The sequence below is a fragment of the Danio aesculapii genome, chromosome 4 (assembly GCF_903798145.1).
Source record: "Danio aesculapii chromosome 4, fDanAes4.1, whole genome shotgun sequence".
Lineage (NCBI taxonomy): Eukaryota > Metazoa > Chordata > Actinopteri > Cypriniformes > Danionidae > Danio > Danio aesculapii.
In genome coordinates, this window is record NC_079438.1 from 12,209,359 (window position 1) to 12,232,207 (window position 22,849).

General features: G+C 38.4%; 1 long non-coding RNA gene and 7 other non-coding genes across 8 annotated transcripts; 2 read left to right on the forward strand and 6 right to left on the reverse strand.

Moving 5' to 3' along the window:
- The first annotated feature begins 4,842 nt into the window (after positions 1-4,842).
- LOC130222282 (uncharacterized) lies at positions 4,843-5,661 on the forward strand. Its single transcript, XR_008836414.1, has 3 exons — positions 4,843-4,891; positions 5,004-5,144; positions 5,344-5,661. It is a non-coding gene; the product is annotated as an uncharacterized LOC130222282 (long non-coding RNA).
- A 4,026-nt stretch (positions 5,662-9,687) lies between these two features.
- trnap-agg (transfer RNA proline (anticodon AGG)) lies at positions 9,688-9,759 on the reverse strand. The gene has a single exon. It is a non-coding gene; the product is annotated as a tRNA-Pro (tRNA).
- Positions 9,760-11,338: 1,579 nt separating this feature from the next.
- Positions 11,339-11,410, reverse strand: trnap-agg (transfer RNA proline (anticodon AGG)). Its single transcript has one exon. It is a non-coding gene; the product is annotated as a tRNA-Pro (tRNA).
- Positions 11,411-12,991: 1,581 nt separating this feature from the next.
- trnap-agg (transfer RNA proline (anticodon AGG)) lies at positions 12,992-13,063 on the reverse strand. The gene has a single exon. It is a non-coding gene; the product is annotated as a tRNA-Pro (tRNA).
- A 1,584-nt stretch (positions 13,064-14,647) lies between these two features.
- On the reverse strand, positions 14,648-14,719 carry trnap-agg (transfer RNA proline (anticodon AGG)). Its single transcript has one exon. It is a non-coding gene; the product is annotated as a tRNA-Pro (tRNA).
- Positions 14,720-16,311: 1,592 nt separating this feature from the next.
- Positions 16,312-16,383, reverse strand: trnap-agg (transfer RNA proline (anticodon AGG)). The gene has a single exon. It is a non-coding gene; the product is annotated as a tRNA-Pro (tRNA).
- Positions 16,384-16,834: 451 nt separating this feature from the next.
- Positions 16,835-16,907, forward strand: trnar-ucg (transfer RNA arginine (anticodon UCG)). The gene has a single exon. It is a non-coding gene; the product is annotated as a tRNA-Arg (tRNA).
- A 1,067-nt stretch (positions 16,908-17,974) lies between these two features.
- Positions 17,975-18,046, reverse strand: trnap-cgg (transfer RNA proline (anticodon CGG)). Its single transcript has one exon. It is a non-coding gene; the product is annotated as a tRNA-Pro (tRNA).
- Positions 18,047-22,849: the final 4,803 nt, after the last annotated feature.

Sequence of the window (22,849 nt, forward strand, 5' to 3'; positions counted from 1 at the left end):
TTTTATCACTATTTATTTCAAATGTTTTTATTAGAAATGTGAAGAGTGCAAGGCTGAAGCTAAAGGTCACATGGAATCCATAGAATATTTTTTAATTTATCTTCAAACGACATTTTATAAAAAATGACAAATATGTAAAAAATAATAATAATAATGAAAATGAATTATGTACATGTTAAACGTAAAACACTTAAACAAACCATTCAGCATGTGAACAAAAATATATATATATATATAAATAATGACTTCAATAATTGAGAATAACCACCTAGATGTATATTATCCTTTATGGTTACTTTCTACAAAATCAAAAAAATTTGATCTGTGATTATAAGAGTTTATCAACGACCCTACAGAAACAAAAAGGCTGAATGCAGCCAGCCTACAACCTGTATTTTTTTCAGTCACAATGCTGTGTCAAACATTGTAATACAACCAAGCATACAGATATGTGGATATATATATAAACATTTAAAAGCAGTCAAGATGATTAGTACCCAGATGAGTCAGTGTTATAAATTTAATCTGTTGTTGAAAGGGAATAAAATATCATAAAAAATCATAAAATGTTGTAATTGACTAATCAGCATCCAGAGAACTGTGTATTAATTGTTAATTCAAATCATTTAATTACTTTATGACTAATTAAACTAATGAATGATGCATTTTTTCCCCTTTTAATGTACTGTAAATGTTTATAAGCATGCCAATTTATTGCAAATTGGTTTTAATAAAATATTCATTACTTTTGTTATATTGCTACAACAATTGATTTTTAATTCATACATCCAATACACACAACAAATGTTTAATTAACAAAAGCTAACTGATTATATTTGCTGAAATATAAATTCACTTTTTATATTTTATATTAACTATGGATTTTGCGTCAATAAACTCTTAAATTACTGGTCATTACTAATTAAGAAAATAATAGTTGGGTTAAGTAAGATGTAGAATAAGATAATGCATATGTATAAGTACAAAAGAAAACAGAAAATATCATAACACTAGGTGGGTTATAGTGAGAATTGGCCCTTAAACTAAAGTATAACCCAAATTACACAATACAAAGTGGTTGCATCATTAATTTATCAACTGGATATCAAATAAGCTGCCCAATATTTCCCTGGAGTGTCAATGTTCTGCAAAATGTAGCTTTAATTTGCCTATACAAATGCTTGTAAGTTATTATACCTAGTTAGGTTTTTATAGTTGAGGTATATTTCCTTGTCTTGCAGACAATTGGATGCTACTTTCAAGTGCTGCTAAATTCAAAGGACTATGGAAAAAGAATCTTTCTTTTCAACCATTACTCTGCTGGCATTGTTGTATTCGGGGAGAGGTCTGCAATGTCAAATCATAGTTTTCGGAAGGTGAGATTTTTTTAAAAGCTAAAAAAAAAAAAAAAAAAAAACAATTAACAGAAGGACAATTTGATCAATTTGATTTTTTAACACTTAAACTGCTTAACTATTTTAAAGGTCAACTTTCAAGACTATGATGCTGTAATTGGATTTATTAATGTAAACAGAAACCACTGGAAGTTCCTGGTATGTAAAACTTGTCAACACATTGTAGTTGATTAATTATGAAAATGGACAAGTGACCAAATAAATATGCCTTTACTAGTATCTCAACAGGAATTTACAGAAGGTCTTTGTCGTTGATCCCCAAGGAATGGAAGAAGAGAGAGATTCTGACCTTGCTGCCAAAAGATTCAGGTATATTTTTTTACTAATTATTACCATACAGTCACAAAGCCACAAACCCAGTTTTATGTTTACTTTTGTTAATCTATTATAGGTGTGTGTGTGTGTGTGTGTGTGTGTGTGTGTGTGTGTGTGTGTGTGTGTGTGTGTGTGTGTGTTTTGTTATTTTTGTCTAAATTAAAATGATAGTTTAATAATAATAATAAAACATTTAAAGGTCAATATTATTAGCCACCTTAAGCTATATATTTATTTTATTATCCAATGACTTTCATAACTTGCCTAGTTAACCCAATAAATCTATCTAAGTCTTTAAATGTCACCTTAAGCTGAATATTAGTGTCTTAAAATATCTAGTCTAATATGATTTACTGTTATCATGGCAAAGATAAAATAAATCAGTTATTAGAAATGAGTTATTAAAACTATTATGATTAGAAATATGTTGAAAAAATCTTTATTCCATCAAACAACAATTGGGGGGAAATATACGGGGATAATAAGACTTCAATTGTGTGTGTGTGTGTGTGTGTGTTTATGTGTAATCCACTTATGCAGTTTCCGGAATTACAAATGCAAGTGTTAATATGACTGAGTTATATGAACATCTGATGAGTCGAAGAATAAAATAGAGTTGTGCATAAAGTAAATCAGACTAAATTTTGGGTACTAAAACTACATTACAACAAATTTAGTTGGCTGAATATATTTAGCAGCTTGTACAGTTAAATACAATAACTAAATGTAGTTAGTAAAATAAGTTACTAATGTATTTAAGTAAATTACTCTTAAAGTCTGTTGGTGTATGGCTTTCATTATTTACATTTAAATTACTCTCTGACTTCTTGTACTTTGTATTTCCTTTACTATATACTGTAATACAGTAAAAGTGCTATATTTGATGTCTTTTCATAAGAAATCCAAAAGAAAGACATTGAAACATCTGGGGAGTTGATACAGTAACTGAGCTAAATAAGTTAACCTCTGCTACCATCTACTGGTTATAAATGGCAAGTCCATGTTATTTTCATTCTTTAAGTCTTTAATTTCTGCTATGACATACATTTTGGTACTTTGTTTTTCAGTAAATGTATTAAATGTCTGTAATATTCTCCAATGGTGTAGTACTGTTTTCTTTAAGCATGCCTCTTAGTAACTATGTATGGTTTAAAAAGGGATGTAAAACATGGTCATGCAAAAGATGGCATTAATATATGTTAATATAAGTATCAATAAACAGCCAATCTGCTAGTATTATGCATGTCAACAAGCAACTAGTTAATATTAAGATTCAGTCAGTAAACTGAAGTATAATCGAAAGTGTTTAGGTAAACACTGGAGCTTTGCCAAAGTGTTTAGCTTAAGTTACTTATTGTAAAATAAACAGTATATAATCCCTTTAAGATATAAAACTGCAAGTGACTTAAACATGGATTAAAATGTCCACTTCTTCCAAATTATGACTTTTAAAGTGTGTGTTAAACTGTTTGTTTCAGTATTACCTTGTCTTCCTCCAGTCTTTTGATAGTTGTTTCAGGAATGTTTCTCTCCCTCAGTAAAATTATTAATTCATCCATCCTACAATGATAGTTTTAATAGGAAAACATAGTGAGGCTAGAGGCCAATATAAAGCCTAGACCGAGTATATAAGCCAGAAAACAAAATGCATGTACTTTTGTGGTTAGTACACTGTACATAACAAAGCAAGCTTTGAATCTAAACCTAATTTTACTCCCTTTTGGTGCAATGATAGTAAACTACCCTACTTAATTGTCCATAAAAGCAACAGGACTATGGACTACCATTCGAGTAAACCGCATGAGCACGCGCCAAACTTTCGAATTTTACACTCGCCAAAGGCTTCTATTATAACACATTTACTGTAACACTTCATATCATAAATAATTATCATACCAAAAAGTAAATTTGACCATACCTTGCCGTCGCAGAAACGTTCACCTGCTGGCGACAGGAACTCCCTTAGCGTAATATGAAATGTCGTGAAAAAGTGTCGAAATTCAAAAGAAATAAAAGTTAGAAATCTGATAATCTTAATAACTCAGAATTCTGACTTTATAACTCAAAATTGCGACTTAATAACTCTGAGTTCTGACTTTATAACTCCGAATTCTGACTTAAATTATTTATTTTTTTATTTTTTTCAATTATTTTTTTTTTAATTCAGTGGCGGGAACGGGCTTCCATAATAATATTAATCTAATTATAAATCATAGTAAAGTTTATAAACCTTATTTAATATTTTTTAAACGTAAGCAGGACGATTTTAATTTGTAAATGAGATGGCTAAAAAAGACATGTAAAAGACATAGAGGCTCGACTTTAAATTATGTGCAGCTAAGCGCCCTCTACAGGAGAACTATTTAAAAGGCGCTTAAAAAGAATTGCCGCCCAAATAAAGTTTCCTTAACGGCAGAAAAGCCAATTTGTACACCGTGAAGATCCAAATGGAACAACCGTGTAAGAAAAGGTACGAATGAAGTTATTGACCTAATGTTTCTTGTGATTTGACTGTGTTATTGTTTCAAGTAGGCCTAATAAATTGTGATCAGCTCGCATCAACATCGATCCATTTAAACTCAGCCTATATGGTAGTCAGTTGTTGTAAACTAGATTTTAAAAAGCATAAATATTTTGTTTTTAAGTACAGAAAGAGATATAGGCAAAACATTCTATTAATCACCATCTGTCATGAAAACGTGTATAAACTTCAAGTAGCTTACATGCTTTAATAATGTATCTTTAGATTGGGTATATATTACATGCTTAATAATCATTTTTAGACGAGTGTGTATGAGTGTGGATATATATATATATATATATATATATATATATATATATATATATATATATATATATATATATATATATATATATAAATAATTATTATTATTATTTAAAATAAAAATGATTACATTATATTAAAATATTATTATTGATAATTATATCCAGTTCCTTTAAAACTTTGCTTAAATATAAAACCAAAAAGTAAATAACTGCTTGGTCTGACAAGTTTTCAGGACATTTCAGCACAACACTGTTTAACAAACTGCCCGATGGCCTTAAATGATTTGCCACCTTCTAAAATAATTTTTTATATTTATAGATGTCACAGTACAACACCTGTAAAAAACACAACATAGGAAGCGTGGAGGGTGAAGGTAAGCCTATCTGTTACCTCTTTAAACTGCTAACTTCATACAGTATAATTATATAAATGTTAACACTGTATACAAAAGATGAAATAGAACTGTCACCCTGTTTTACTTCCAGTGAATACAACGAAACCAATAAAGCAAGAAATACTGATGTGGCAGAACAAGGCAGAAGTGTTACAAAATAAAGTTAATGAGCTGGAAGCCTTGAACAGTGAACTTCGCCAGCAAGTAGTGGAGCTTTCAATGCAGCAGCAAAGTAAGAGCTGAACATATTGTTTTGTATAATGTATGAGTTAATACAGACACTGTGTATATTAGTTTGTAGAGATTAGACTGGTTGTTAGTGGTTTTCATGTTTTTATTCTTAAAGTGTATTTTAAGCTGTTTCTAATAGTATATTGCTAAAAAAATGAATAGAAATTTGGATATTGCATTTGTATTGATTTTACATTCAGATGATCTGATTCCTGGTACATCAGTTGGACGTGAAGAATCCAGTGCTGTTGACCTATTTAGTGATGAGAACGCATCAACGGATGTAGAGTCATCAGTGACAGACGAATCCTGTGATGACGCCTCTTCGAGTTCCAGTTCAGAAGAGACTCAGAGAAGAAAAACTAAAGCAAGAAACAGAGAAAGAACAAGAAGAAGAACAAGAAGAATAAATATGACAAGATAAAACGAGGTCCAGTTTTAATTTTATGGTAGTTATTTCTGTTTACATCATAATAATTCTCTCACACACACATACAGTTCATGCTCACTCTCTTATACACTCACACATCACACACACACACTTGCACACTCTCACTCACACACATATTGTACACACACTTGTTGCATACACACACACTTGTACTCACTCTCACTAACACACTCACTCTTGTACATGCTCTCTCACACACACCTACATTCTATCTCTCTGTCTCAAATGTACTGTTTTCACGCTCTTACACACACACACAGAGATGTGCCAGTGTTAATGATACTTCTTTCTCTAATTTTACGTGCTCATTAGGCTTAGGATAGGTGGTTGCATTGTGATTATTTGGTGATGAAGGTATTCATTGTTTTAAATAGTTTTTCAGCTAATAATGTTCGTGATGTCATACATCGCTACAAAAGGCTTTTGAAGCTGACAAGACGTGGAGCAACCATGACCAGAGCATTCCAGAGAGAAGGTGTCTCTCGAAATGCAGTGGCCCAGCTCGCTCCAGCTGCAGAGCTGTACTTTGCTAACAGGGAGCAATTTAACAGCATCAGCTTCACACCAGGAAAATGAACAGAGTTCGCTCAAAAGTGTAGAGAGCTCATTGTTGGAGATGTTCACATAAAAGTCCTATCAATGAAAAGGAAGGGTTCACTTTTGCCTTTTTGTCTGAATAAGTGATAAGAGTAGATTTGCTATGTCGCTTATTGTTAAGGTCATGTTTATTGTATGTTTCTTTGTTCAATAATGTTTCTGTTTACTGTTGTTAAAATGTAGAAGCAAAAAAGTAGAACACAATAAGCTCAGCTTATAATGCCAAAAATATATTATATTGAGATCAGATGCAAAAACCTTTAAATACCGTCTAAATTCATTAAATTTCTTTCCCTTTTTTAATCCTGGGTCGTCACAGCGGAATGAACCACCAATTTATTCAGCACATGCTTTACACAGCAGATGCCCTTTCAGCTGCAACCCATTACTGGGAAACATCCATACACACTCATTCTCACACATACTCACTACGGACAATTTGAGCTTACTCAATTACCTGTACCACATGTCTTTGGACTTGTGGGGGAAACTAGAGCACTCGAAGGAAGCCCACGCCAACATGGAATGCCACAGAAAAGCCACCTGACCCAGCCCAGGCTCAAACCATTGACCTTCTTGCTGTGAGGCGAACGTGCTACCCGCTGCGTCACTTTGTATTTCTAAAATAGTTATTTTTCAGCCGACTATGTTAAAGACAATGAAAAAACAATTCTTGCCACAAAATAGTTACTCAACTGAGCCTGAAAAAATTATGAATTTTAGAAAAAAAAAACTTATATAGCGGCTGCATGGTGGTGCAGTGGGTAGCACGATCGCCTCACAGGAAGAAGGTCACTGGTTCGAGCCTCGGCTGGGTCAGTTGGTGTTTCTGTGTGGAGTTTGCATGTTCTCCCGGTGTTCGCGTTGGTTTCCTCTGGGTGCTCCGGTTCCCCCCACAAGTCCAAAAACATGTGGTAGAGGTGAAATGGGTTGGCTAAATTGTCCTTAGTTCATGTGTGTGAGTGATTGTGTATGGATGTTTCCCAGTGATGGGTTGCAGCTGTAAGGGCATCCGTTGCATAAAAACATATGCTGGATAAGTTGGCAGTTCATTCCGCTGTGGATGTAACAACAATTGTTCTTAATTGTCCTGAACCAAATGTTTTCTTCAGCTTAATTACCTGGGCTGTTAATTTTTTTATTTTATTTTTGTTTTGACAGCAATAAATTAAAAGCAGTTGGACGAACTAATGACTCTGGTATTTATTTGTATGTTCTTGTACGTGTGGTGCTGTTGTGTTTTGGTCTTCAAATACTTGCATCAGTGTCACTACTACCTGTCTGTTGACTATCTGCTGAACATTTACAGACTAGTAGCCATGCTGTCTGTGATGTTGGCTCCTTACAGTCATTCAACAGCATTTCTTAGGTTTTCACTTCATTTTGATGGGCCCAGTGTGACAACAGATGAGCTGATTAATGTACCTTAAAGGGCACCTATGGTAAAAAATCTACTTTTCAAGCTGTTTGGACAGACATATGTGCATGTATGGTGTATAGACCATCATATTGGGGTGATATAAGCACACCCAGTGCTTTTTTTTTTCAATTTAACATAAAAACGGTGGACCAATTGGAGCGGTTTTCAAACCAACCGCAACTTTACGTAGGAGAGCGGTCCCCTCGCCCACCAATATTGATTGACAGGCGCGTCATCATATCCTCAGTTTGTTGATTCACGCCGTCATTTTCAGAGTGATTCGAAGCGATGTCACTAAAGGAACACGCTAGCTCTATTTTTAGATGCAAGGCTCATTGGACTCAACACAAGAGCAATATTCTCCACATTATCGCTCTAATCGGAATTATTGGTTGTATCTTTAGGTAGGTTTGCAAACATGTGTACTTCTCATTGAGTCTACCTTATACTTCAGCCGTTTGCATTTCTTGCGATCCCAGAAGCTCCCTGTGATCTTAACTAGCATGCGTTTTAGAGTTCTAAACATATGTTTCTATCAGGGTACACTCAAGTCGACGGCTGGGCGCCTCCGACCGCTGCAGACTTGAATTACTGTTGTGTGTACCCTGGTAGAAACCTATGTTTAGAATTAAAAAATGCGTGGCGCGATGATTCGGTTGGCTGTAAACCTGTACAAAGACACATATGATTTTGTACTCTCTGCTTGGTCTGTGTCCGAGTCGTACATGTACGACTGATTGCTGAACCTCTCACTCCTGCTCCTTCTCTGTCTGCCTGTCAGACTCTGTTTCAAACGCAGAGCGGGTGAGCTCATGGCCCCGCCACGTTGGCTGGAAGCCGAAACTAATTTACATGTAAAGCAACACATCCATAAATCAGCGAACTGTGGACACGCCCCCAACATGACACTTTTTAACACATTATAATAAAAAATCTGAATTCTGTTTTAAACTGAACCTAAACTGGCACACTCAGAAGAACCATAATATTAATATTAAATCATAAAAAAAGAGCCTATGTGCCCGTTAAAGTAAAATAACTGTCTACTGAAAGTTAGGTTAAATGCAACAAATAGTTAATTGAACACTCTTAGATTGTACCTAACCCTAATTTTATATTTGATTAAAGTTCATGTTAAAATATCTTGCGTTGCTAATTATAGGCATCTGAATGTTTACTCAAAGTCTATTCATAAACTGGATAACAACTACATGCAGACAATAACAACAAACATCTTGGTGGTCAATGTTCTGAAAACTTGTTGAGGATTTGTTGCATATCTACTGATACACTGTTGAACATCTAGAACCTAAATTGGTAACACTTATCTTACCGAAAGTTTAATAAATGTTTACATGCTGTAGATATTGTGTTGATTGCCTAAGAACATTTAAAGACAATCTACAGATACTATCCAGATGAAAGTAAACAGATAAGAACTTGAAAAGTAACTTACGGTCAGCAGACTATCAAAAGGGGGACCATCTAAATAAAGTGTTACCCGGCTCCTTTTCGTTGGCATCTTGTTGAAGGCATACAAAAAATCCATGACAAATGATTGGCGAAATGGCCCAGTGGCCTAATGGATAAGGCATCAACCTTCGGGGCTTGGAATTGTTGGTTCAAGTCCAATCTGGGTTGTCTTTGAAAGTCTCACCTCAATTTGGGAGCAATGTTTGGTGGATGAAACACGGTAGCTGTGAAAACCTTCTTGAGATGTGTTTGCATGTCATTAACTTCCTGCATTGCCATGCATATTACCTGTTATGACTAAAAGGGAAACGAGATACCTAACGCGAAAGGCCATTTTGAATCCTGCATGGTGCCTACAGAGAAGAGACTGTGTACAAAGCAAAAAAATGGTGCTTACATATAAAGCTGGTGGGTTGTTCAAGATCCATAAACAAATCTAACAACCGAATCATTGCCGCTCCTTTTTTTGTCTGTATAATTGTACATGTTAGACTGATTTAGATCAGAAGTCCACTAAATGTTCATTCACTAAAGTCACAGCAAAAGCTGCTACAATTAACACCATAGATAGCGCAGCACCACTGCTTTTCTATGACAGTCGTAGGGCTCGTCCGGGATTTGGACCCGGGACCTCTCGCACCCTAAGCGAGAATCATACCCCTAGACCAACGAGCCCTGTAGAAGGAACCTGCAGTGCCACAAGAAATTCTGTGAGACCAATCCAATCTACTCTTTGTCATGTCGTTTTTGTTACGTGTGTCAGCAACTCTCTGGAGGCATATTACAGTTCACAGTAAGTATAAAAACAGTCCAGTGGCCTAATGGTTAAGGCACCAGCCTTCGAAGCTGGGGATTGTGGGTTTAAAGTACCAACTGGGTAGTCTTTGATGCAGTTCCTTTTAAGTTGACTGTGCAAGACAATCCAGTGTTACCCTCAAAAGCTAGGTTCATACCCTTAGGTCAAAACGACATGACAATGGAAAACTCCTCAGAGAAGCTGTTTGTCATTAGGTGTACACACCAGATCGTCTGAATGCAATATGGCATAGGGATCCTAAAGTACTGTTTTTCTGAGTTACAAGAACTTCCTGAGCCATACATCAGATATGACAAAGGCTAGCGTTGACCCAGTGGCCTAATGGATAAGGCATCAGCCTTCGAAGCTGGGGATTGTGGGTTCAAGTGCCATCTGGGTTGTCTTTGTTGGGTTAAATTTAAGTTGTGTGAAACAATTCCGACTGGTCTTCTCAAAACTTAGGCGTGATGATCTGAGGACAATAGTTAGCTTCGAATTCTCAGACTTGCTGCACACTTCAAATAAAGATTCACCCAATCTTGCTTGAATCTCACTGTCACGTTACGAACCTAAAAGGTTCCGCTAAGCTCTGGTAATGGAGATCTTGACTTCAAATACCTCGTGGCTTTCAACTAATGGTCTCTTGTTAGGTGGATGATGATGAAATGCAAACAAGAAAATAGCTGCAGAAAGGTTGTGATTTCAAGTTAATGAGAGTGGCCTTGTCTGGAATTTGAAACTCAAGACCAGTCACACCATACGCGAGAACCATACCCCAGGACCAATGAGACACGAATGTGGATGATTGCACAAAGAAAATGTTTGACCATTAGTTGCACACATCTTATTTGACGGAATGCAAACTGGCATCCAGATCCTAAAGTGCAGTTTTCCATGCGTTGGCATCTTGTTGAAGGCATACAAAAGATCCATGACAAATGATTGGCGAAATGGCCCAGTGGCCTAATGGATAAGGCATCAACCTTCGGGGCTTGGAATTGTTGGTTCAAGTCCAATCTGGGTTGTCTTTGAAAGTCTCACCTCAATTTGGGAGCAATGTTTGGTGGATGAAACACGGTAGCTGTGAAAACCTTCTTGAGATGTGTTTGCATGTCATTAACTTCCTGCATTGCCATGCATATTACCTGTTATGACTAAAAGGGAAACGAGATACCTAACACGAAAGGCCATTTTGAATCCTGCATGGTGCCTACAGAGAAGAGACTGTGTACAAAGCAAAAAATGGTGCTTACATATAAAGCTGGTGGTTGTTCAAGATCCATAAACAAATCTAACAACCGAATCATTGCCGCTCCTTTTTTTGTCTGTATAATTGTACATGTTAGACTGATTTAGATCAGAAGTCCACTAAATGTTCATTCACTAAAGTCACAGCAAAAGCTGCTACAATTAACACCATAGATAGCGCAGCACCACTGCTTTTCTATGACAGTCGTAGGGCTCGTCCGGGATTTGAACCCGGGACCTCTCGCACCCTAAGCGAGAATCATACCCCTAGACCAACGAGCCCTGTAGAAGGAACCTGCAGTGCCACAAGAAATTCTGTGAGACCAATCCAATCTACTCTTTGTTCATGTTGTTTTTGTTACGTGTGTCAGCAACTCTCTGGAGGCATATTACAGTTCACAGTAAGTATAAAAACAGTCCAGTGGCCTAATGGTTAAGGCACCAGCCTTCGAAGCTGGGGATTGTGGGTTTAAAGTACCAACTGGGTAGTCTTTGATGCAGTTCCTTTTAAGTTGACTGTGCAAGACAATCCAGTGTTACCCTCAAAAGCTAGGTTCATACCCTTAGGTCAAAACGACATGACAATGGAAAACTCCTCAGAGAAGCTGTTTTGTCATTAGGTGTACACACCAGATCGTCTGAATGCAATATGGCATAGGGATCCTAAAGTACTGTTTTTCTGAGTTACAAGAACTTCCTGAGCCATACATCAGATATGACAAAGGCTAGCGTTGACCCAGTGGCCTAATGGATAAGGCATCAGCCTTCGAAGCTGGGGATTGTGGGTTCAAGTGCCATCTGGGTTGTCTTTGTTGGGTTAAATTTAAGTTGTGTGAAACAATTCCGACTGGTCTTCTCAAAACTTAGGCGTGATGATCTGAGGACAATAGTTAGCTTCGAATTCTCAGACTTGCTGCACACTTCAAATAAAGATTCACCCAATCTTGCTTGAATCTCACTGTCACGTTACGAACCTAAAAGGTTCCGCTAAGCTCTGGTAATGGAGATCTTGACTTCAAATACCTCGTGGCTTTCAACTAATGGTCTCTTGTTAGGTGGATGATGATGAAATGCAAACAAGAAAATAGCTGCAGAAAGGTTGTGATTTCAAGTTAATGAGAGTGGCCTTGTCTGGAATTTGAAACTCAAGACCAGTCACACCATACGCGAGAACCATACCCCAGGACCAATGAGACACGAATGTGGATGATTGCACAAAGAAAATGTTTGACCATTAGTTGCACACATCTTATTTGACGGAATGCAAACTGGCATCCAGATCCTAAAGTGCAGTTTTCCATGCGTTGGCATCTTGTTGAAGGCATACAAAAGATCCATGACAAATGATTGGCGAAATGGCCCAGTGGCCTAATGGATAAGGCATCAACCTTCGGGGCTTGGAATTGTTGGTTCAAGTCCAATCTGGGTTGTCTTTGAAAGTCTCACCTCAATTTGGGAGCAATGTTTGGTGGATGAAACACGGTAGCTGTGAAACCTTCTTGAGATGTGTTTGCATGTCATTAACTTCCTGCATTGCCATGCATATTACCTGTTATGACTAAAAGGGAAACGAGATACCTAACGCGAAAGGCCATTTTGAATCCTGCATGGTGCCTACAGAGAAGAGACTGTGTACAAAGCAAAAAAATGGTGCTTACATATAAAGCTGGTGGGTTGTTCAAGATCCATAAACAAATCTAACAACCGAATCATTGCCGCTCCTTTTTTGTCTGTATAATTGTACATGTTAGACTGATTTAGATCAGAAGTCCACTAAATGTTCATTCACTAAAGTCACAGCAAAAGCTGCTACAATTAACACCATAGATAGCGCAGCACCACTGCTTTTCTATGACAGTCGTAGGGCTCGTCCGGGATTTGGACCCGGGACCTCTCGCACCCTAAGCGAGAATCATACCCCTAGACCAACGAGCCCTGTAGAAGGAACCTGCAGTGCCACAAGAAATTCTGTGAGACCAATCCAATCTACTCTTTGTTCATGTTGTTTTTGTTACGTGTGTCAGCAACTCTCTGGAGGCATATTACAGTTCACAGTAAGTATAAAAACAGTCCAGTGGCCTAATGGTTAAGGCACCAGCCTTCGAAGCTGGGGATTGTGGGTTTAAAGTACCAACTGGGTAGTCTTTGATGCAGTTCCTTTTAAGTTGACTGTGCAAGACAATCCAGTGTTACCCTCAAAAGCTAGGTTCATACCCTTAGGTCAAAACGACATGACAATGGAAAACTCCTCAGAGAAGCTGTTTTGTCATTAGGTGTACACACCAGATCGTCTGAATGCAATATGGCATAGGGATCCTAAAGTACTGTTTTTCTGAGTTACAAGAACTTCCTGAGCCATACATCAGATATGACAAAGGCTAGCGTTGACCCAGTGGCCTAATGGATAAGGCATCAGCCTTCGAAGCTGGGGATTGTGGGTTCAAGTGCCATCTGGGTTGTCTTTGTTGGGTTAAATTTAAGTTGTGTGAAACAATTCCGACTGGTCTTCTCAAAACTTAGGCGTGATGATCTGAGGACAATAGTTAGCTTCGAATTCTCAGACTTGCTGCACACTTCAAATAAAGATTCACCCAATCTTGCTTGAATCTCACTGTCACGTTACGAACCTAAAAGGTTCCGCTAAGCTCTGGTAATGGAGATCTTGACTTCAAATACCTCGTGGCTTTCAACTAATGGTCTCTTGTTAGGTGGATGATGATGAAATGCAAACAAGAAAATAGCTGCAGAAAGGTTGTGATTTCAAGTTAATGAGAGTGGCCTTGTCTGGAATTTGAAACTCAAGACCAGTCACACCATACGCGAGAACCATACCCCAGGACCAATGAGACACGAATGTGGATGATTGCACAAAGAAAAATGTTTGACCATTAGTTGCACACATCTTATTTGACGGAATGCAAACTGGCATCCAGATCCTAAAGTGCAGTTTTCCATGCGTTGGCATCTTGTTGAAGGCATACAAAAGATCCATGACAAATGATTGGCGAAATGGCCCAGTGGCCTAATGGATAAGGCATCAACCTTCGGGGCTTGGAATTGTTGGTTCAAGTCCAATCTGGGTTGTCTTTGAAAGTCTCACCTCAATTTGGGAGCAATGTTTGGTGGATGAAACACGGTAGCTGTGAAAACCTTCTTGAGATGTGTTTGCATGTCATTAACTTCCTGCATTGCCATGCATATTACCTGTTATGACTAAAAGGGAAACGAGATACCTAACACGAAAGGCCATTTTGAATCCTGCATGGTGCCTACAGAGAAGAGACTGTGTACAAAGCAAAAAAATGGTGCTTACATATAAAGCTGGTGGGTTGTTCAAGATCCATAAACAAATCTAACAACCGAATCATTGCCGCTCCTTTTTTTGTCTGTATAATTGTACATGTTAGACTGATTTAGATCAGAAGTCCACTAAATGTTCATTCACTAAAGTCACAGCAAAAGCTGCTACAATTAACACCATAGATAGCGCAGCACCACTGCTTTTCTATGACAGTCGTAGGGCTCGTCCGGGATTTGAACCCGGGACCTCTCGCACCCTAAGCGAGAATCATACCCCTAGACCAACGAGCCCTGTAGAAGGAACCTGCAGTGCCACAAGAAATTCTGTGAGACCAATCCAATCTACTCTTTGTTCATGTTGTTTTTGTTACGTGTGTCAGCAACTCTCTGGAGGCATATTACAGTTCACAGTAAGTATAAAAACAGTCCAGTGGCCTAATGGTTAAGGCACCAGCCTTCGAAGCTGGGGATTGTGGGTTTAAAGTACCAACTGGGTAGTCTTTGATGCAGTTCCTTTTAAGTTGACTGTGCAAGACAATCCAGTGTTACCCTCAAAAGCTAGGTTCATACCCTTAGGTCAAAAACGACATGACAATGGAAAACTCCTCAGAGAAGCTGTTTTGTCATTAGGTGTACACACCAGATCGTCTGAATGCAATATGGCATAGGGATCCTAAAGTACTGTTTTTCTGAGTTACAAGAACTTCCTGAGCCATACATCAGATATGACAAAGGCTAGCGTTGACCCAGTGGCCTAATGGATAAGGCATCAGCCTTCGAAGCTGGGGATTGTGGGTTCAAGTGCCATCTGGGTTGTCTTTGTTGGGTTAAATTTAAGTTGTGTGAAACAATTCCGACTGGTCTTCTCAAAACTTAGGCGTGATGATCTGAGGACAATAGTTAGCTTCGAATTCTCAGACTTGCTGCACACTTCAAATAAAGATTCACCCAATCTTGCTTGAATCTCACTGTCACGTTACGAACCTAAAAGGTTCCGCTAAGCTCTGGTAATGGAGATCTTGACTTCAAATACCTCGTGGCTTTCAACTAATGGTCTCTTGTTAGGTGGATGATGATGAAATGCAAACAAGAAAATAGCTGCAGAAAGGTTGTGATTTCAAGTTAATGAGAGTGGCCTTGTCTGGAATTTGAAACTCAAGACCAGTCACACCATACGCGAGAACCATACCCCAGGACCAATGAGACACGAATGTGGATGATTGCACAAAGAAAATGTTTGACCATTAGTTGCACACATCTTATTTGACGGAATGCAAACTGGCATCCAGATCCTAAAGTGCAGTTTTCCATGCGTTGGCATCTTGTTGAAGGCATACAAAAGATCCATGACAAATGATTGGCGAAATGGCTCAGTGGCCTAATGGATAAGGCATCAACCTTCGGGGCTTGGAATTGTTGGTTCAAGTCCAATCTGGGTTGTCTTTGAAAGTCTCACCTCAATTTGGGAGCAATGTTTGGTGGATGAAACACGGTAGCTGTGAAAACCTTCTTGAGATGTGTTTGCATGTCATTAACTTCCTGCATTGCCATGCATATTACCTGTTATGACTAAAAGGGAAACGAGATACCTAACGCGAAAGGCCATTTTGAATCCTGCATGGTGCCTACAGAGAAGAGACTGTGTACAAAGCAAAAAAATGGTGCTTACATATAAAGCTGGTGGGTTGTTCAAGATCCATAAACAAATCTAACAACCGAATCATTGCCGCTCCTTTTTTTGTCTGTATAATTGTACATGTTAGACTGATTTAGATCAGAAGTCCACTAAATGTTCATTCACTAAAGTCACAGCAAAAGCTGCTACAATTAACACAGAAACACCATAGATAGCGCAGCACCACTGCTTTTCTATGACATTCGTAGGGCTCGTCCGGGATTTGAACCCGGGACCTCTCGCACCCTAAGCGAGAATCATACCCCTAGACCAACGAGCCCTGTAGAAGGAACCTGAAGTGCCACAAGAAATTCTGTGAGACCAATCCAATCTACTCTTTGTTCATGTTGTTTTTGTTACGTGTGTCAGCAACTCTCTGGAGGCATATTACAGTTCACAGTAAGTATAAAAACAGTCCAGTGGCCTAATGGATAAGGCACCAGCCTTCGAAGCTGGGGATTGTGGGTTTAAAGTACCAACTGGGTTGTCTTTGATGCAGTTCCTTTTAAGTTGACTGTGCAAGACAATCCAGTGTTACCCTCAAAAGCTAGGTTCATACCCTTAGGTCAAAACGACATGACAATGGAAAACTCCTCAGAGAAGCTGTTTTGTCATTAGGTGTACACACCAGATCGTCTGAATGCAATATGGCATAGGGATCCTAAAGTACTGTTTTTCTGAGTTACAAGAACTTCCTGAGCCATACATCAGATATGACAAAGGCTAGCGTTGACCCAGTGGCCTAATGGATAAGGCATCAGCCTTCGAAGCTGGGGATTGTGGGTTCAAGTCCCATCTGGGTTGTCTTTGTTGGGTTAAATTTAAGTTGTGTGAAACAATTCCGACTGGTCTTCTCAAAACTTAGGCGTGATGATCTGAGGACAATAGTTAGCTTCGAATTCTCAGACTTGCTGCACACTTCAAATAAAGATTCACCCAATCTTGCTTGAATCTCACTGTCACGTTACGAACCTAAAAGGTTCCGCTAAGCTCTGGTAATGGAGATCTTGACTTCAAATACCTCGTGGCTTTCAACTAATGGTCTCTTGTTAGGTGGATGATGATGAAATGCAAACAAGAAAATAGCTGCAGAAAGGTTGTGATTTCAAGTTAATGAGAGTGGCCTTGTCTGGAATTTGAAACTCAAGACCAGTCACACCATACGCGAGAACCATACCCCAGGACCAATGAGACACGAATGTGGATGATTGCACAAAGAAAATGTTTGACCATTAGTTGCACACATCTTATTTGACGGAATGCAAACTGGCATCGAGATCCTAAAGTGCAGTTTTCCATGCGTTGGCATCTTGTTGAAGGCATACAAAAGATCCATGACAAATGATTGGCGAAATGGCCCAGTGGCCTAATGGATAAAGCATCAACCTTCGGGGCTTGGAATTGTTGGTTCAAGTCCAATCTGGGTTGTCTTTGAAAGTCTCACCTCAATTTGGGAGCAATGTTTGGTGGATGAAACACGGTAGCTGTGAAAACCTTCTTGAGATGTGTTTGCATGTCATTAACTTCCTGCATTGCCATGCATATTACCTGTTATGACTAAAAGGGTAACGAGATACCTAACGCGAAAGGCCATTTTGAATCCTGCATGGTGCCTACAGAGAAGAGACTGTGTACAAAGACAAAAATGGTGCTTACATATAAAGCTGGTGGGTTGTTCAAGATCCATAAACAAATCTAACAAACGAATCATTGCCACTCCTTTTTTTGTCTGTATAATTGTACATGTTAGACTGATTGAGATCAGAAGTCCACTAAATGTTCATTAACTAAAGTCACAGCAAAAGTTGCTACAATTAACATAGAAAGATCATAGTGAGCACAGCTCCGCCTCATTTTTTATGACAGGCGTAGGGCTCGTCCGGGATTTGAACCCGGGACCTCTCGCACCCGAAGCGAGAATCATACCCCTAGACCAACGAGCCCTGTAGAAGCAATCTGCAGTGCCACAAAAAATTCTGTGAGACCGATCCACTCTACTCTTTGTTCATGCTGATTTTGTTACGTGTGTCAGCAACTCCCTGGAGGCATATTACAGTTCACAGGCAGTAAAAACAGCCCAGTGGCCTAAAGTACCAACTGGGTTGTCTTTGATGCAGTTCCTTTTACATTGACTGTGCAAGACAATCCAGTGTTACCTTTAAAAAGCTAGGTTCAGACTTCCGGCGGTTAACTGAAAGCGCATGGCCGCTTAACTTTTTGTCTCCCGTTCGGTCGGAGTTTAATTCCCCAATTAATACAATTAACACCTAATTCCTAATCGAATCTAATGATGGAAGGGGAGAAAGTCAGAAAGGGCAAAGGAAAACAGTTTGGGAAAGCGGAAAAAGGTAGTAATTTAGAGGATACCGCCGGGGCTGAGAAACAAGGAGAGCGTAATGGCGGACAAGAGGAAAATCCAAAACTGGCAACAGTGGACGAAAGCGTTGCGGTCATCCGCGCAGACATAAAGATGGTGGCCTTCGAGATGAAGTCCGAGCTAAACATCTTCCGAGACGATCTGAAAAGAGAATTAGTGGACTTTCGAAAGGAAATTTACCAGACGCTAAACGAAATCACAACCGACCTGAAAAATACAACTGACAGAGTGAGTGAGGCCAAGACCCGCATCGCCGAGGCCGAGGAGTGGTCCACGGATTTCAGGGAAGCTCTGAGCCAGTCACTACAATCCCAGGAAAGAATGCAGATGAAGTTAACGGACCTGGAAGCACGCTCGAGACGTAATAATGTTCGCATTTACGGGATCTCGGAAGGCGCTGAAAATAACAACATGTACCAGTTCATTGATAATCTTATTAAAAAAGAACTGGACCTTGCTGAAATTGAACTCGGGATTCAAAGATGCCACAGAGCGCTCGGACCAAGACCTCCTAATGAGGCGCAGCCAAGATCGGTGATTATGTACTTTCAAGAATTCAAAGTTAAGGAAATGGTTCTGCACACTGCGTGGAAGAAAAAGGAAATCTTTTACAACAACGGCAGGATCTACTTTGATCATGACTACCCTGCTGAAACCTTGGCGAAAAGGAAGGCATATTCTCAGATCAGGAGGATGCTCAAAGAGAAGGGAATACGATTTCAGACACCACCGCCAGCGAAACTGCAAGTGTTCTTTGACGGCGGGCCAGTCACCTATGGAAGCGCAGACGAAGCGACTGAGGACATGAAGAAAAGGGGTTTCCAGTTTGGCCCCGAGACATCTTCAGAAGTTGAGGTTTTGAATAAAGCGCGGACGACCGGCTGGCAGCGCTCTAAGTATACAACAAACCGGCAGACCCGTCAGGATTGGATTAAAGAGAGGCTCCGGAATTTTCGCCGATAAAGATAGTTTTAAAGGTTTAGGGTTTGTTAACTACGAGTGGCAAATGACCGTAAACTACACAATTGGTGAATGAACCAGCTGTTTGTTACGGACATTCTAGTTTATGCCAGGGGACAGCCGCGTACACCCACATCGGGATGGAGTAAGACTGAATCCTTTTTTTTTCTTCCCCCTACTCTATTTAGACTGTTATCTCACGTAGGCCGCTGCTGTTATCCTACTTACCTCAAGTCTTCAATTTTGTTACAATTTCAATTCTTGATCTGCAACGGGTAAAATCGCCCTTAGTAAATAATGTAGTTGACCGACAAATACGGGAAAGACTTTTTTGTTTTTGACGTTCGTAAGTGCACGCAGAATACCCATAAGGGCACTTAAGGCTGCACTGAAGAGGGGCTCTGGTGTTTACCTAGACTATTCCCCTACACTAAGAAGTAAGAACTGTTCATTGCTTCGAATGGAGGTCTTTATATGCATTCTGTTTAGTTCTATTATTTCCAACTGTAAAGTTATGGGTTCTTATTTTATTTTATTTAGTTCATATTTAGTTCAGACTTGGTCACGAATAACATATACCTTACAGAAAGTGTTTTATTACAAGATCACATGCAGTTTCAGGAATATAGGGTGATTACCCTGAATGTAAATGGTTTATACAATCCAATCAAGAGAAGCAAGGTTATTGCAAAGATGAAAAAGGAAAAGTTGCATGTTATATTTATGCAGGAGACGCATCTTAATAATCTAGAACATGAAAAACTAAAACAAAAAGGGTTTAAGAATGTATTTTATTCATCTTATAGGAAGGGAAAACGAAGAGGGGTAGCAATATTAATTAATAACTGTGTGAACTTCCACCTGCTTGCCGAATTTTCAGACAAAGAGGGTCGATATGTTTTTGTTAAGGGTCTCTTAGATCAAAACGAAGTTACGTTAATTACCGTGTACATACCCCCTGAGCAAGACAACTCATGCAAAAGAGAAGTTTTTCAATTAATAGCTTCTGAAGCATCAGGAGTTTTGATATGTGGAGGAGACTGGAATGCCCAGATGCAACCCAAGCTTGATTCCTCTAATGCATTAAAGAGGCTAACCTCTAGAGCAAGGGTAACTAAAAAACTGTTGATGGAATTGGGATTGATAGATGTATGGAGGGAGCTCCATCCATTAGATAAACAGTTCACATTCTATTCCGCAAACCAAATTTCCTACTCAAGAATTGATTACTTCTTTGTTTTTAATTCAGACAGACACCGGCTTATAGACTGCAAGATAGGAACCAGAGATATCTCTGACCACTCACCTGTTTATCTAACTATACATTTAGATAACAAAAAGAACGACTCACTGTGGCGGCTTAATACAAGTATACTGAATGATAGTACATATAAAGAATTTTTTCAAAAAGAAATAAAGGATTATATCGATAACAACAACAATGGGGAAGTATCACCAAGTATTTTATGGGATGCATCAAAATCAGTGCTTAGGGGTAAACTCATAGCCCTTACATCACATAAGAAAAAGGAAAAATGTAAAAAGATGTTTGACTTGGAGGAGAGCCTTAAAACCTTAGAGAGAGAACATATTGTGAAAAAGAAACCTCATATCTTAAGCCAAATAAAAAGTATTAAGAAGCAAATAAATGAACTATATGAGGAAGAATTAGAGAAAAAAGCCAAATTTACTAAGCAAAGATATTATGAAAACGGCCCAAAGGCTTTGAAGTTATTGGCTTGGAGGCTTAGAAAACAGCAGGCAGAGCGGACTATCCTGTAAATTAGAGATCCTAAAACTAATAGAATTAATCACAAACAAGATGATATCCATAACATTTTTAAAACCTATTACAGAAATCTATATAGTGAAGTAAGTACAACTTAACCCACAGAAATAAATATCTTCTTAGAATCATTAGACTTACCCTCCATAGGCACAACACAGAATAAATCCCTAATGGCAGAGATTACAAAAGAGGAAATAGGGAAAGCGATTTCAAGATTAAAAGTAAATAAAACACCTGGCTCAGATGGCTTCCCAGTTGAGTGGTACAAGGCATTCAAAGACCTGTTAATTCCCATGCTTTATGAGTGTTTTAACTACATGCTTAAAGGTGGTGAACCACCAAGAACATGGAGTGAGGCAATCATTTCGATTATTCCTAAAGAGGGTAAAGATAAGAAGGAGTGTAGTTCTTTTAGACCGATTTCTGTATTAAATATGGATTATGAATTATATGCATCAATACTAGCTAAAAGATTGGAAGATATAATACCAGAATTGGTGGACTTAGACCAAACCGTATTTATAAGGGATAGGCAGACACAAGATAATATTAGGCGGGTGCTACACGTTACTGATCATGTCATTAAAAAGAAAACCAGAGCAGCAATTATTAGCTTAGATGATGAAAAGGCATTTGACTCAGTTCGTTGGGAGTATTTATATTTAGCATTGACCAGATTTGGCTTTAATGATGACTTTATTAGGTGTATAAGAAATTTATATTTATCACCAAATGCAAAAATTAGGATTAATGGTCATCTTACCAAGAGTTTTGTTTTGGAAAGAGGCTGCCGTCAAGGCTGCCCCCTCAGTCCTACCCTTTTTGCTTTATTTATTGAGCCTTTGGCACAGTTGATAAGAGACGAACAGGGAATTAAAGGAATAACAGTTAGAGGTTTAGAGCAAAAGATCTGTCTGTATGCAGATGATGTTCTTTTGTTTGTTGGAACACCAGAAGTTAGCATTCCTACTCTGATGTCAGTTTTAAATAAATTTGGCACCTACTCTGGTTACAAGCTAAATATCCAAAAAACACAAATTTTAAGCTTTAATTATTTCCCTCAGAAAGATATGCAAAATAAATTTTATTTCAAATGGAATTCAACAAGTATTAAGTACCTGGGTATTAAAATAACTAAAGATTCTACACAATTACTTAATAGTAATTATGACCCTATAAATAAGAGTATAAAATCTGACAGATAGGTGGTCTCAATTGCCTTTAGAGATGCATAATAGAATAAAGACAATAAAGATTAATATAGTTCCCCGTCTTCTATACCTCTTCCAATCCCTACCAATCGAAATTCCATCAAAACAGTTCAGAGAATGGGACAAGTGGATTTCAAGATTTTTATGGGGGGGCAGGAGACCTAGAATTAAATATAAAACATTGCAACTGTCTAAGGAGAAAGGGGGAAAATCACTGCCTTGCTTGTCTGACTATTACAAAGCAGCCCAGTTACGACCCTTATTAATCTGTTGTAACCCAGAATACACAGCAAAATGTAAAGACCTGGAAACTTCACAAATTGATATCCCACTACAATCATTATTGGGTAGCAAGATTTTACATAAACACTATTTAAATAGCTTAAATCAGTGGTCCAAAGTTCCCCTT